This window comes from Pseudophryne corroboree, chromosome 3 (genome assembly GCF_028390025.1).
Source record: "Pseudophryne corroboree isolate aPseCor3 chromosome 3, aPseCor3.hap2, whole genome shotgun sequence".
Taxonomy (NCBI): Eukaryota; Metazoa; Chordata; class Amphibia; order Anura; family Myobatrachidae; genus Pseudophryne; species Pseudophryne corroboree.
The window spans coordinates 751035679-751050809 of record NC_086446.1 but is presented as its reverse complement, the minus strand read 5'-3'; the positions used below and the strand labels follow the sequence as shown (position 1 = coordinate 751050809).

The following is a 15131-nucleotide window of genomic DNA, read 5'->3' as shown; positions in this document are numbered from 1 at the left end:
GGGTTCTCTCCATTGCTACAGTCAGGCCTGGTAAGGACTTTCCAACTAGAAGATTATTAGAACTGTCTCACACTACCAGTGCCTGTGGCCCTTGCCACCCTGTAGTACCCAGGAACTGTATTATTGCCCTGCTGACTTTTATGTTTTCTTATTTTCTGCTGTGTTACGGAGTTTGTCATAATAAACATCATTGACTTTTATCCTGGTTGTCGTGGTCACGCCTTCGGGCAGTTATTCTACATGTTACTTACATGTCTAGGGGTCTGATACAACCTCCCAGGTTCCGTTACATCTCAGCCCCTACAACTGAGGTTGCCTCCCGTCAACTCAGGCCCTCAGTTGTGACAGGTTCCATGTGTGAACATGGGACCCCTTTCAGTTCGTGGACCGGGTATTTTGTTTTTTTATTTTTACAAGTACGTGGATTATAACTTTTAAGAAGGGGACCGATCTACACTGGATTCTTTGTAAGTATAATTATATTTACATGTACCCCTGGATTCTACTGGACAAGAGGACCGAGTGCTTCGTGTCAACATAGGTAAGTATGTATGTATGTATGTAAGTGTGCATGTATGTTTATTAAACTTCTGTTTTTATTTGGGTATTTTTTTTTGTAGTAGAACTACAGGTACCAGCAGGCCCGTTTCCTCCGCATGCTGGTACTTGTGGTTCCCTAAGTACCAGCTTGTGGGGGAGGCTTGCTGGGACTTGTAGTTCTGCTACAAAAAACAATATTTTTTTTACACAAAAGGCTATCAGCCTCCCATCCACTGCCCACGGATGGGGGGACAGCCTCGGGCTTCACCCCTGGTTCTTGGGTGGCTGGAGGAGGGGACCCCTTGATTTAAGGGGTCCCCACTCCTCCAGGGAACCCCGGCCAGGGGTGACTAGTTGGTGATTTAATGCCAGGGCCGCAGGGACCAATATAAAAGTGTCCCTGGGCTGTGGCATTATCTCTCTGACTAGTGGAGCCCGGTGCTGGTGTTAAAAATATGGGGAACCCCTACGTTTTTTGTCCCCCATATTTTTTGCACCAGGACCAGGCGCAGAGCCCAGTGCTGGTTGTTTAAATATAGGGGAACCCCAGTCAATTTTTTCCCTGTATTTTTACAACCAGGACCGGCTCAAAGAGCCCGAGGCTGGTTATGCCCCACGCAAAAAAAATCCTGATTTTTAACTCTTTCACACCCCTTCCCACTGATAAACATGCACGGATCTCACTGATCCATGCATGCCTATCAGAATACGGCAAAAAAAAGCAGGTCTATTAGAAAACTGCTTTTTTTTTTCGATTTGTACTTTTTCACGGCAGTGTTTGGCTATTCCCTGCAGTGATTGTGAATACGAATTTTTAGTAAATTACCAAGTTGTATAAAATAACTGGCGTGTTTGACCGATGGTGTATTCATTCATATTTTTTTTCTTTGCCTTCAAAAAAAATATATGAATGCCCTCATCACTGCCGAGATTTTAGTTGAGTAAATTCCCGAAATGACACTTTGAAGAAAAAACTCAAAATCTGTCAAAATCGGGAGCTTAGTAAATATACCCCCAGGTCCGGGTTTTGAACTATTGAGTCACTTAAAAGGTTATAGCTCTGAATGTACAAGTGCTATAATTTTAAGGAAAAGTTTGGGAGAAGTGTTCCCTGTATAGAGGCTATGATTGAAGTTTCAGATTTTGACTATGTGTCACATAAAGGAAATTTTTATTGTACTGTTAATACTCATTTAGACAAGATTGGTTTAACTGCGTTGGTGGGATATGTGTGGCCAGAGGTGCTGTTGTACTTGCCAGTGAATTTCATGCCAAAAGATGGTATGCCCTTGTGTAGACAAAGCATTCATAAACTGCCTGAACCCATAAGAACTCTTGTGGTTCAAGGTGAGGAGACAGATTACTGGCATAGATGACAGCAGTGGGCTAGATGGAAAAAGAAGCAAAAATTGTACATGCATACTGGATTCCTGTTCTGCATCAGAAGATTATAGCTGTGTAAATTGTTTTTTTTTTTAATTCAATAAGTTTTTATTGGTTTTTATATTGAGTTAACATTTAAACGTTGCCAAGGGCAAGACATAACAAACATACATCCTAAAAATTAAAACAATTAAACAAAAACAAAAAAAAGAGAGGCTATAAACTCAACAACAGGCTTACGGTAGTTCATAGATAGCATAGTGTGACATGATGTTACGTATCCCAGTCAAAGTCATATATCAACAGAGCAGTGGTGACCCAGAATTACCATATAATTTACACACATCATATTATACTTTGCCACGGCATCATCATTCCTTTGAACCCGGCCGACTACGGGCCACTCACCCCATAGATCACTCCAAGAAAACACCCACACCCGTTAAATAAATAAGTCTAGGGCTCAGCAGTACTTATCCGTGAAGCGAAATAGCGAGAGCTCATCCACTTTCCCCATATAGCAAAAAACTTTTTTTCCGCATTCCTGGCCAGATATACAAATTTTTCATGCATGACAGAGGTATTAACCAGGGAAATCCAGGATTGTGGTGTTGGGGCTTCATTAGCCATCCACAGTCTGGCTATGCAAACCTTGGCCAAGGCACAAAGGCTTACAACATAGCGTCGACCGGGCGGATCTAGAACCTCCTCATCTATAGTTGCTAATATACAGGAGATAGGTGTAAGTACAGTAGATGGGATACCTGTATCAACTATAGCCCGCATAACCTCCTCCCAAAAAGTCGACACCGAGGGACATATCCATATCATATGCCAAAAGTCTGCTCCCAGACTGCCACATTTGGGACATTTTGAACTGTGGGATCCCCCTATATGCGACAGTCTCCGAGGGGTCATATATACCCTGTGTAGCACAAACAGCTGAATTTGTTGATATCGGACAGAAGATGTTGAAAGCCTGCACGATCCTAGCGCACCCTCCCATATGTCATCCGACATTGGACCTAGATCAGACTCCCATTTGGTTTTAAGGGAGATAAGGGGGTCTGTATGATGCATTTGAAGTAAACGGCCATATATTTTGGAGACTATATGTCCGGATCCCACTGTCTGCAACAACAATTTGACCGGAGAATCAGTAAGCGCCGGCGGGCCATCGGGGAATTGGGCAAACATAGCATGCCGTAATTGGAGAAAACGAAAAAAATGTGCAGAGGGGACTTTAAATTCCTGTTGAAGCTGCTGGAAGGATCTAAAAATCCCGTCAGTGTATAAGTGTCCCAGTGAAATTACTCCCCATGGTTCCCACACCTCCCTGACTTGAAGCTGACACAGCTCCGACAATCCATATTTATTGTCCAGCGGAGTGTCAGGGTCAATGCCCTGTCCTTGCAATATCCGGTGCGCCAGCTTCCAAACAGTAATATATTGTTTAATGAGTGGTAGTGCCGACATTTTGACGCTTCCACAGAGAAGCAGTCTCAATGGGGAACCACCCGGGTACTCCTGTATTACCAATTGTGAGTGCAGACTTGAAATGTCCGAATCATTAACCCATTCCCAGAGATGTGCTAATTGTGCTGCAAAGTAATAAAAACGGAAGTTGGGAAGTTCCAAACCCCCTGAAGTTTTGGACCTGGTTAAAGTATTAAGATTCAACCGTGCCCGTTTACTAGCCCAAACCAAGGAAGACAGCAAACCATCTATTTGTTTGAAAGTCTTCTGAGGGATGTATACTGGGGATTGTTGTAGAATGTAGAGAAGTTTGGGCTGAAATACCATTTTCACCATGTTAACCCTCCCTGTAACTGTCAGGGGCAATTTCCCCCAGACCTTCACTTTATTGCGAAGATAAGATATTTGCGGTGTAACATTGAGGGAAGTAAATTTATGGGGGTCGTTAGATACCCAAATGCCCAGGTATTTAAAGGAATTCACCCATCTTAGTGGGAGAGCAACCAATGGGGAGGCAGGAACCTCGCCCTGAAGCGGGATAATGGAGGATTTCTCCCAATTAATCAGGAGCCCGGAGTAGCGTCCGAACTTATTAATAATATCTAAAATCTTAGGCATAGACTCAGCATAGCGATCCACAAATAACAGGATGTCGTCGGCATATAGAGCTATTTTCTCCTCCCTGGTACCCACTTTATACCCAAAAATCTCAGTGTTCGCCCGCAGAAGACATGCGAGGGGTTCAATGGCCATTGCAAACAGGGTAGGGGACAATGGGCACCCCTGACGAGTACCTCTAGACAAAGGAAAGGAATGTGATACAAAGCCATTCACCGCCACCCTAGCCAGGGGAGAGGAGTACATCAACCGGACAAACTTGATAAAGTTAGGACCTATACCAAACTTGCGCATGGTACTCCACAAATATTCCCACTCCACGGAATCAAAGGCCTTAGCGGCATCCAATGATACTACTATGGATGAGGGTGCCGCACGGGAGACCTGTAGATGGGTAAATAAAGATTAATGGATGTTGATTTATTGGGCATAAACCCCGTCTGATCTGGGTGTATGAGCTGTGTAATGACCTGATTTAGTCTGCATGCCAGGACTTTGGCCAGAATTTTAATGTCGGTTGGTAGAAGGGAGATAGGTCTATAAGAATCAACCTTCCTATGATCCTTATCAGGCTTCGGAAGGACAATAATCAATGCCTCCGCCATAGACAATGGGAGGGATTCCTGTGTGAATATCTGACTATACAGCTCCAGTAATTGGGGGACAAAAAAATCTAAATGACGTTTATAGAGCTCAGACGGTATGCCGTCTAGCCCCGAAGCCTTCCCATTGGGAGCAGCATTGATAGCAGCCATAATCTCCTCTGGCGAGATAGGTGCCTCGAGGAAGTCATGCGCCTCAGGGGTCAGTAGGGGGAGCTGTATAGACTGTAAATATTCATCTAATTCCATCTGGGTACAGTCCATTTTAGAGCTATATAATCGCCTATAGTATGACACAAATTCCGACGCAATCTGTGGGGTCTGCAATAAAGTGGTACCGTCTGAGGCCTCAATCTCAACCACGGTATTAGAGGATCTCTCACCCCCTGCCAGGGAGGCTAAATACGATCCCGGCCTATCCCCTGAGGCATAAAAGGCATGAGAGGAGAAAAGGAGTCTATGCTGAGTCTTTTCCATTAGATATTCCCTCCATTCCCCTTGGGCTGACAACCATGCAGATTTGGAACTATCCAAACAGTCCTGTAAATATTGTGCTTCTGCAGCAACACTTAGGGTCTCTAGTTCGGACTCCCGGTGCCTAAAAAAGGATTTTAAGTTAGCCACTCGTTTAATTAGGGTTCCCCGCAGAAAGGCTTTAAACGCATCCCATAAAGTAGAGATAGGCTGCCCAGCCTTGTTTATCTCGAAAAATTCCCGCCACGCAGCCACCAGATCGGATCCATCGCCCGTATGTACGAGCCGGAATGGATTGAACTTCCACACTGCCTGGCCTCTAGAACAATTAAAATCCAAGGTCAATGTTAAAGGGGAGTGATCCGATATCCCCCTAGTCTCATATTTGCTATCCCGAACCTTAGGAATCAGATCGCTCGAGAGAAGGGCCAGGTCAATCCTAGAGAACGAGGAGTGGGAATGTGAGAAACATGAATATTGTTTAACAGATGGATGTCTCAGTCTCCAGGGATCGACCAGACCCAGCCCCGACACAACATCAGCAAAACCATTTCTACCAGAATGTGGACCAGAGGGGTTAGTAGAGAATCTATCCATCGCTTTATCTAATACATTGTTGAAATCCCCCATACAAATCACAGGTATTCCCGGTGACAAGGCCATAAACCCTGCAACTTTTTTCAGGACATCGGAGGAGTACGGGGGAGGCACATACACGGACAATAAAAGCAGAGGGTTACAGTGGATCCTACACTTTAAAAACACGTATCTCCCCCCATGGGTCCGTTTGTACTGACTCCAGCACAAAGGGAACAGTCTTCCTTACAAGGACAGAGACCCCCCGAGAGGCAGAGGTGTGTGTAGAATGGAATGCCCACCCTACCCAAGGTCTCTTAATGGCTAGGGTCTTGCTGCCCACCAGGTGGGTCTCCATAAGACATATCACATCAGCGGCATATTGCTTAATTTGTCTAAGCACCAGAGATCGCTTAATCCTGTCATTGAGACCCCGCACATTCCATGACAGCAACTTAAGTCCAACCATGAGGGGTCGTAGTAATAATAATAGAGGCTACAGCCCGCAGCCAGCCAGATCCACCCTCGCAGCATGTAAGTACAAGGCACCACCGCTCAATGAATAGATTCGTAAGCCACACATACACAACCTCCCAACATCCATATAAAAACCAACCGTAGCCTTTAACTTCCCCCCTCCCCCCACCCTGTACACTACTCCCAACCTGCAGCATACTTGGATCCCCTAACAGAACACAGGCTCAGACCCAGAGCTCACAACAAGTTACACTCTGGGTGGAGCCAAGAATATAATGGCCCTGAGAAAAGAGAAACAAAACACAGACAAAACATCCCCAGCCATTAGACTAAATCACCCCTAGAAGGTTGAATAAGGGGCGAAACATACAATGTCTCCCCCCGGGACTTAAGAGCAACTTACTATCGGATATACTTGGACCATAGATATATCGCTCCTCCTCCCCAGCCCTCTCAACCCCCGCATCCCAGCAATATGAGTATAGTTGGCTTTTCAGGTGAACAATTAACCCCCCCACCACCCCCACATCCTCAAGAAGCAGCACTTAGATAATTAAACATTTTCCTCATCCTGCATTTCCCTAATAAATCCACAGAACTTATCCTGTACAGGAAATCTCTTGCAACTAAAGTCACAGGAATTGATCAAGGATCGGCAAGAGCCCGTCCCGCCGGGAAGCGTCTATCCAGCCAGACCATCGCTTCTCTGGGAGCCGCAAAAAATTTGGTTTCACCATCCGCGACCACCCGTAATCGTGATGGAAAGAGCATGGCGTATGGCAGATCCAGTTCCCGGAGTCTCCTCTTGACAGGCAGAAATTGAGCCCTTTCTTTCTGCACCTCCACCGCAAAGTCTGGGAAGACCGATATTGGCGACCCGTTCCATTTCAGGGGGCCTTTCGTGCGAGCAAGCTTCAGAACATTGTCCCGGTCGCGGAAGTGGAGGAACTTGGCAATGAGGGTACGAGGCGGAGCCCCCGGAGGCAATGGGCGCATCGGAACTCTGTGAGCTCGTTCTATGGTGAAGTGAGGCGAGAATTCATCGGACCCAAATGCCTTCCGAAGCCATGTTTCCAGAAATTCTTCAGGAAAGGAGCCTTCCTCTTTCTCGGGCAGCCCGATGAAACGGACATTATTGCGACGTAAGCGTCCCTCCATATCCGTTAGTTTTTTGTGCACATCAGTCATCTGAGACTCCAAAGTATCAGTGCGCCGCCCCAGCGGAGCGACAGTATCCTCGACATTGGAGATACGGGTTTCGGCCTCACCCACCCTCTCCCTCACCCGTTGAAGGTCTTGATGGATAATGGAGAGGTCGGACTGCACCTGCCCAATTTTATCAGCCAAGCGGGCCTCACTAGCTGTCACGGCATCCAACACTCTTTGTAATGCAGCATCTGGTGGTTCAGATGAGGCGGAGCTGTATGCAGGAGAGGGGGGCGAAGTCTCAGCTTGTGTAGTTTCCCTCCTTTGTTGTCGTGGACCGGGATTGCGGACAAACTTCTCCATTGCGCCCGCCGCCGCATTTTGTTGGCGGCCTTTCACCATTTTGGATAGCACAATGCCGCCGCACTCGACCAGTTTTATATCAAAGCAACACAGGCAAAGAGAGGAGGCGCAGGCACTAGCACTCTGTGGGAGGGCCAAGAAGCGCGGGACAAAGATATATATATATATAGAAGGAACAGTGTTCTCGGTAGTGTCGCTGAGTGCCGGCACAGTGAATTGAGCGTTGTGGACTGAATCAGGGAGTTAGGCAACTTCTCATCTGAACAGACGGCGCCCCCTTGAGGCAGAGCAATGCAAGTCTCTCAATGATCCTGGGCCCGGCAGGTGGGCTCAGATCCTGTAATTATATCAATATACAGGGAGTATATATGTGCTTTATCCAGGATAGAGGGGGGGGGGGGGGAAGAGAGGGTGGCAGTTTCAGCCTTATCTCCCAACAAGGGCACCCCCAGCAGCAGGATGATAAACCTTTGCAGCTTCTTAATGCAGGCAGCGTTTATATTTGTATACTGGCAGAGGCTGTAGAGCGGTCCGCGTGGCAGCAAGGTCGGGCACCGCAGGCTTTGCAGAGCACCCCCCAGAGTTCACCTCAGGCGCCCCACACAGCAAACGGAGCGGTGTGCTGTGTGTCCGTCCGCTCTCCGTGCATCCGCCCGCAGCGGCTGTGACAGGCGGCGGTCAAAGGGGACGGAGCCGACTTCCGGGTAGTGAGGGAGCGCGGGTCTGCGGCGTCACAGGCGGCTTCCAGCTCTCACCAGGCCGCACGCAGGGTGGCTTCTAAACGGCCGGGGAGGCAGCAGGAATCAGTTCAGGGCACTCCAGGGGGGGCACCAGCTATTCACCCAGCCCCAGTCCACGGATCAGTCCCTGGGGGAGCCGCAGAATAAAGTTAGAGGATGTATTGGCTGGAGAGTTACACTAAGTGTGTGTTACTCCATGCCCGTCCTGGCCACGCCCCCTGTGTAAATTGTTTTTAAGCAAATGAGTGGAGCGTGCTAACAAAGACAAGGTATCTCAAGGTGTATAGGTGATAAAGTAATATTGTCACATATCCAGGGTTATTTGCAGTACTTACCCTCACTAGTATAGCTACAAGTGCATGCTGAGGCAGCCCAATACTTTAAAATTAAAGGGATATTTTTGGATTAGCTACCCTAGAATATGGGTGGACAAGGTAGCAAGGGTCAGGGACAGACCCCCAGAGAGGCAGTTTAAGAAAGGGAGGGTAAGAAAGCCCTGAAGTGGATCTCCAAAATCTTTAAGAGTGTGTTTCCCTACAGAAGCAGCTTTGATTGACACATGCAGAATATGGTAGGCAGTGGCACAAGAGTTACAAGATGAGACAAGAAAAAGGAGGGAGGAAGAGTTAGACAGTACACAAAATCCAACACCTTATGTACCCACTTTATCATTAGGTAACCCACCTCAGCCACCAGCATTTGTACAGGCAGCCCCACTAGCTGATGTACCAGTAATACACCCACCGATGCCTCAACCAGTGACACCTATATCAGGAGCGTCACCATATGTTTCACAGTACGCCGGCTGTCTGAAATAGATTTTACAGCCCCACAGATTGACAGTCCAGCACAAACATATAATAAAAGGTGGCCGCCAGCAATACTAGACCCTGAATATCCACAGCGGCAGTGTTCATTCTGCTTTGCATGTATCCCAGCGGGATGGAGATTCTGCCCACAGTGTAGAAATGATATGCCACCAGATTTGCCTGCTTGCCCAGACAATGGCAATGCACTCACATCCACCCCTAACCCAAATCACCTAATGAAACAGTTACAAGATTTCAACGTCAGTCCTGAAATAAACACACCTGTAAAGGATAAAGAAACTCAGAATCTGAGAGCAAGGAAAGGGGTTATGCCTTATATGGGACAAGACAATTCATATATCTATCTGATTGGGGTACAAATGCCAAACCCAAGATATGATCCAGCAGCACAGGCAGACACACCAGCTGCTCGTGCATATTTTCCTAATCCACAAGAGAGCTATACTCCATGGTACAAGTCAGAACTACATACAGCAGTCCAAGAAGCCCCAGATCCTAGGAAGAACCCTGCAGTGTTCTCTGCATACATGACAAAAATACAGACAGTGTGGAGGGGATGCTGGGTGGACTTGGAACAAGCAGCAAAAGCACTGCTGGGGGATAGAGTAGCAACGCAGCTTACAAATATGGAAAAGAGTGGCAGAGGGTACTAGACTGGCGATATCTGCAGCACCAGCCCTAGCTGACAGATACACAATTGAAAGTGGACAAAATTATTTGGCAAGGATTCAGTGGTGGTGTCATGAAGAAAGACAGAGTGCTCCAGCAGCACCAGACATTGGCCCTCATTCCGAGTTGATCGCTAAGTTTTTCGGTCGCACAACATATTCGCAAAGTTGCGTTAATGTAGTAAATATGCGAACCTCCGCCCCCAACGTATTTTTGCACATTCGTACGCAGTATTACACAAAGTGGGCGTACGCCAAATGACATCGCAGTAATGCGAAACCATCGCAGCATTGCGAATCCATCGCAATAACACATACTTAATCGTAAAAATACTAAGTTTTAGTAGATTTACACATTTTACCGTAAAAGTGCACACTTTTAAGGAAAAACGCTCAAAAATGTTTTTTTAAAGCTATTAAGTGAAATTACACCATTCCTTTTAAAGTCAACAAGCCCTTTTCAATAACGAATCCAATTAGTGTAATGATTGATAATGTTCCTAAACAATTAAGTCTGCAAAACAAACCAGATTAACACTTTGTTGCCATAATTGCCCATCAACATGTAAAAGTGTATTTTTTTTTCCCTTTGTTTGTTTTTAAAGGTGTTGTTTGTGAATGAAGGTGTTTACATGTTTCTTAACACAATAATCTCCTGTTTTTTTGGTTAATAATCTAACGTAAGATGTGTGTAATGTTTTTTGCAAACAATTTCTGCCTGCCAATCAGCTGATCCTTTTTTGCATTAATAAACACAACACCCGGTTAACTTTAATCAACTTTTTTTATTTTATTTTTTAAAAAAAATCTTTTTTTTTCCTTAAAATAAACAAAATCATGCATATTTTTGCAAATTGTCAACACAATGCATTAATCCTTGAAGGTGTTGGCGCATGGTGTAAAGAATGCCTCCAAAACTTGTAGGATCTCCAACTGCAACATCTGAAATTAAGATGCAACACAAACATTAATAACTTAATTACATTACTTATTATCCAAGCAAGGCGCAAAGCACACTTAAATGCAGGCATGTCCAAACTGCTGGACTCCAGCTGTTGTGAAACTACATATACCAGCATGCCTTGACACAGTTTTGTGGTCAGGGAATGCCAAAGCTGTGTCAGGGCATGCTGGGATGTGTAGTTTCTCAACAGTTGTAGGGCCGCAGTTTGGACAGGCCTGCTTTAATGGCAAAGTTACTACATCCTGCCTGTTTTATGGTACAATCATTAGCAGAACAACACACAAGCCTGCTCAGCCTTTTTTTAAGATTTTAAAGTGTTCCAGACCATGGGTTACATTTACTACTATGTGAGTTATATTTAAGATGGAACGTTGCCCATAGCAAACAAGCAAAAATATGAATATTATATTGTAGAAGTGGTTCCCAATTTTTAAAGTATAATCTTATTGGTTGCTATGGCCGACATCCCATGTTAAAGATAACTACCATCTTCGTCAATGTTACACCATGTTGGCATTCATTCCCATTTGGTTTTTTTTTTTTTAGGGTGTTGGTCCTGCATCATCACACTGCATATCAACATCTTCAGAAGGACAACATATCCTAGCATGCCCACACTCCATGAAAGCTGCCCTTACTAAATAAGGTCAAACAGGTTTGACTTTATCCAATAATCATTTTGTGAGTGTAACTTTCACACCACAAATCATTGGGTCGTTAGGCTGCCTAACAAAGTGAAGCATGTGATTTGTAAGTGTAAATATTAAGAATACACAGGCACAAGTGTAAAAGAACAACAACATACTAAACTCCACTCAGGTCTAACTGTTTCCCAGAAAACCTAACACATATAAACCCTGTTGTCCTGCCAACCCTGTTGACCTAATGAGTGTCGTCCTAGAGTGGACACACAAAACATGGCACACATAAACACTGGACATATAATGACACTCAAATAAATGTAAATGCAACATGTACACCATGAAGAAAAACACAATTAATTTTCCTTGGTACAAGAATTCCAACAGTACAACACTGCATGTTTTGTCATTGTAAGTGTAAGTAGGTAATCATTTTTAACAAAATGTTAAAACACTTACTTTCCTCGGCAACATGAAGACTCCCTGAACTGTCTTCAGGGGCTTCCTCTGCCCGTTCACTGGGTGGGGATGGCGGCTGGATGGGGGAAGGCGGCTGGATGGGGGAAGGAGGAGGGATTGGGGAAGGAGGCTGGGTGGGGGAAGGAGGCTGGATGGGGGAAGGAGGCTGGATGGGGGAAGGAGGTTGGATTGGGGATGTAATTTCAGAGGGTGGGTCTGATTGAGAGGGCGAGGGGGGCGGTGAAAATGTTAGGCCAATAGAGGGTGAGGGGGGCTGAGAAGGTGAGTTGGAAGTAGAAGGAGAAGGGGTATGGGAAGGAGGAGAAGGGGTCACAGAAAGAGAAGGAGAGGTTGGCTGAGAAGGGGAGTGGAAAGTGGAGTGGGCCTGGGAAGCTGAGGGGGCCTGGGAAGCTGAGGGGGCCTGGGAAGCTGAGGGTGACTGGGAAGCTGAGGTGGATTGTGAAGCTGAGGGTGATTGGGAAGCTGAGGGGGATTGGGAAGCTGAGGGGGAGTGAGAAGGGGAGGGGGAGGGGGAGTGAGAAGGGGAGGGGGAGTGAGAAGGGGAGGGGGAGTGAGAAGGGGAGGGGGACTGGGAAGTGGAGGGGGAGTGAGAAGGGGAAGGGTGCTGAGCTGGTGCATCATGTGGTGCTTGCCGTTGTGGTCGTCCTAGAATGATTGGTAAAATATATTTCAATTTGCATGTTAAATTACATACTAATCAATTGTAATTTTCACTGTTCGGTTCCATGTAAAAGAAAGTTTTTGTAAGAATTTTTAAAAAATAATTATTCAAACCTCTTCATGTTGCCCACTGCAAACAAAATTATGAAATTTACAAATTTTGTCGGTCATTCCTGTATCTATTCCATTGAGACATATTGATTTGTCTAGCCAACATCACCAGATCACTATTCAAGCTACCTTATTATATAGACAGCACTGATCAAGTTTTTTGGTACAGTTTCCTGCCTGGTTACTAATTATGTAAAACATGCACTTGTTTAGGGACACTTTGCTACAGTCAGTAATGTTTGCCCTAACCACACACACTGTCCTATTTTTTCAAAATGTTCACTCAGTGTTGCAATTAGCCTACCACTTAGTGAAAATTTGCACTATTTATGCTAATAATCTTATGTAATGTTACTTACTGCGTGCATGCATAGTGCGGATTTGCTGGCGGATCTCCGCCAACAGCTCTGGAGTCCTCCTTCGGAGATCACTCCATCTCCGCTCTAACTGGATGATGGTCCGCCTGCTGCGGACGCGAGACCGCAGCAGGCGACGGACCTCCGCGTAGGCCTCGCGCTTAACACGATTGGGGATGAATCGCCCAACGCGGCCTACGCGGCGGTCCATCACCGCAACCAGGACGCGGAGCTCCCGCCTGGTGAAAGGTGCCGCACGCATCATGGCAATGGCGTTTTCCTTATTTGGGCATATATTTATAATCTCTGTTAGCATGTGATTGGTCCACAATCTATGCTGTCATATGTCATTTATAATAACTTTATTGATCTTTGCAATGCTGTGAAGAGCAGAGTGTTATTTCGCACGAGCGGATCTACGCATTCGCATAAGCAAATTTTAAGCAAAACACAACCATAAATTTTAAAACAAAAAAACACAGACACAGACACACACACAGTTTTAGATCAATTTATAAACATATCTGAGTACTCACCTCAGTTTGTGTGGTCTTTCAGCTGGACATTCACAAAGTGGGCAACATTCAGTTTCATTTGTTTGTGTTTTTGTTTAAATAATCATGATGTTAGAATAGTAAAAAAATAAGGACACTATTTAGCAACATCACAGTATTGTTTGACACAAAATTAAATTGTCAGCTTAACGTGTTATTGTTTTTTGAAGATAAAAAAAAAAAAAGATTCAAACACACAAAAAGCATTACACAATGACCTTACAATAGCAAACACAATTTCTACATTTAAATACAAAATGATGCATACTGTGCTTTTATTTTGGTAACAATAGAGTAAAAAAAAACACTATACCTGAAAAATTCAGCAACAATGCTTGCCCTGACTTGGCTCCCCCTCCTTGTAACACTCCCCCCACCGAAGTGTCGGACAACCCCTGGCTCCTCATCAGGCAATTCCTCTGTCTGAGGAAGCTCTACGCTACTCCTTACCGCGATATTGTGGAGTATAGCGCACAGGACCACTATTTTACTTGCCATCTCCGGCGAATACATGATGTCGCCACCAGTGCGGTGGAGCACACGAAACCGCCCTTTAAGGACCCCAATTGTGCGCTCCACCAGCTGCCTAGTGGCAGTAAGCGCGGAGTTAAATGCCGTCTGTGGTCCTGGCCTGGGATTACGGTAAGGAGTCATGAGCCAGGGGGTGCAAGGATATCCACGGTCTCCTGTTTGAGGCAAAAAAAAAAATTAGAAATAGTCAATTTGGAAAAATATACAAAATTTTGTACAAAATATGTGCAACAACTCACCCAATAACCACATGTCTGCTCGTTGACTTGATCTTAATCTGTGCCATATCCCTGATTGTCTAATGACATACGCATCATAGGAACTTCCAGTAAACTTAGCGTTCAGGGAAAGGATCTGGAGGGATGGCCCACAAACAACCATTACATTCAGAGAATGAAACAGTTTCCTGTTTCTATAAATTTCTTCATTATGTTTTGGTGGCTGAATAGCTACATGTGTGCCATCCACAACCCCAATAACATGTGGGAAGCGACTACCACCTTCCGCAAATTGCCGCTTCACCACATCTAGGGCACCAACATCCAAAGGCATAGCAATAAATTGCTTCACACGCTTGAGGAAAGCCTGGCAGACACGCCGCAGGACCTTACTGAACTGGCCCTGCGACATGCCAACCAGGTCTCCAACCACATGCTGGTAAGACCCTATTGCCAAAAAATGTAACACAGCAAGGAATTGTGTCAATGGTGGTATTGCTGTAGGATACCGAATTTCAGACTCCAGATCACTCTCTATTATGGAGAGAGTGTCTAGGATTAGATGTGGTGGCAGCCTGTATCTACGTACAACCACATCATCTGGCATCCCAAAAAGTAGGACACGGGGTCGGAAAATTGGTGGCCTAGCACGCCTCCGTTGCCTTGGTTGATGAGGAGCCGGTTGTGGTTGTGGGGCTGGCGGTTGGGGTGGGAGTGCTGGCG

At 45.5% G+C, this 15131-nt stretch overlaps 1 long non-coding RNA gene across 1 annotated transcript; it reads right to left on the bottom strand.

Annotated features, from left to right (window-relative positions):
* Positions 1 to 12475: 12475 nt before the first annotated feature.
* LOC135058231 (uncharacterized) lies at positions 12476 to 14174 on the bottom strand. Its single transcript, XR_010244695.1, has 3 exons — positions 13973 to 14174; positions 13642 to 13663; positions 12476 to 12623 (listed from the first exon to the last, which is right to left on the bottom strand). It is a non-coding gene; the product is annotated as an uncharacterized LOC135058231 (long non-coding RNA).
* Positions 14175 to 15131: the final 957 nt, after the last annotated feature.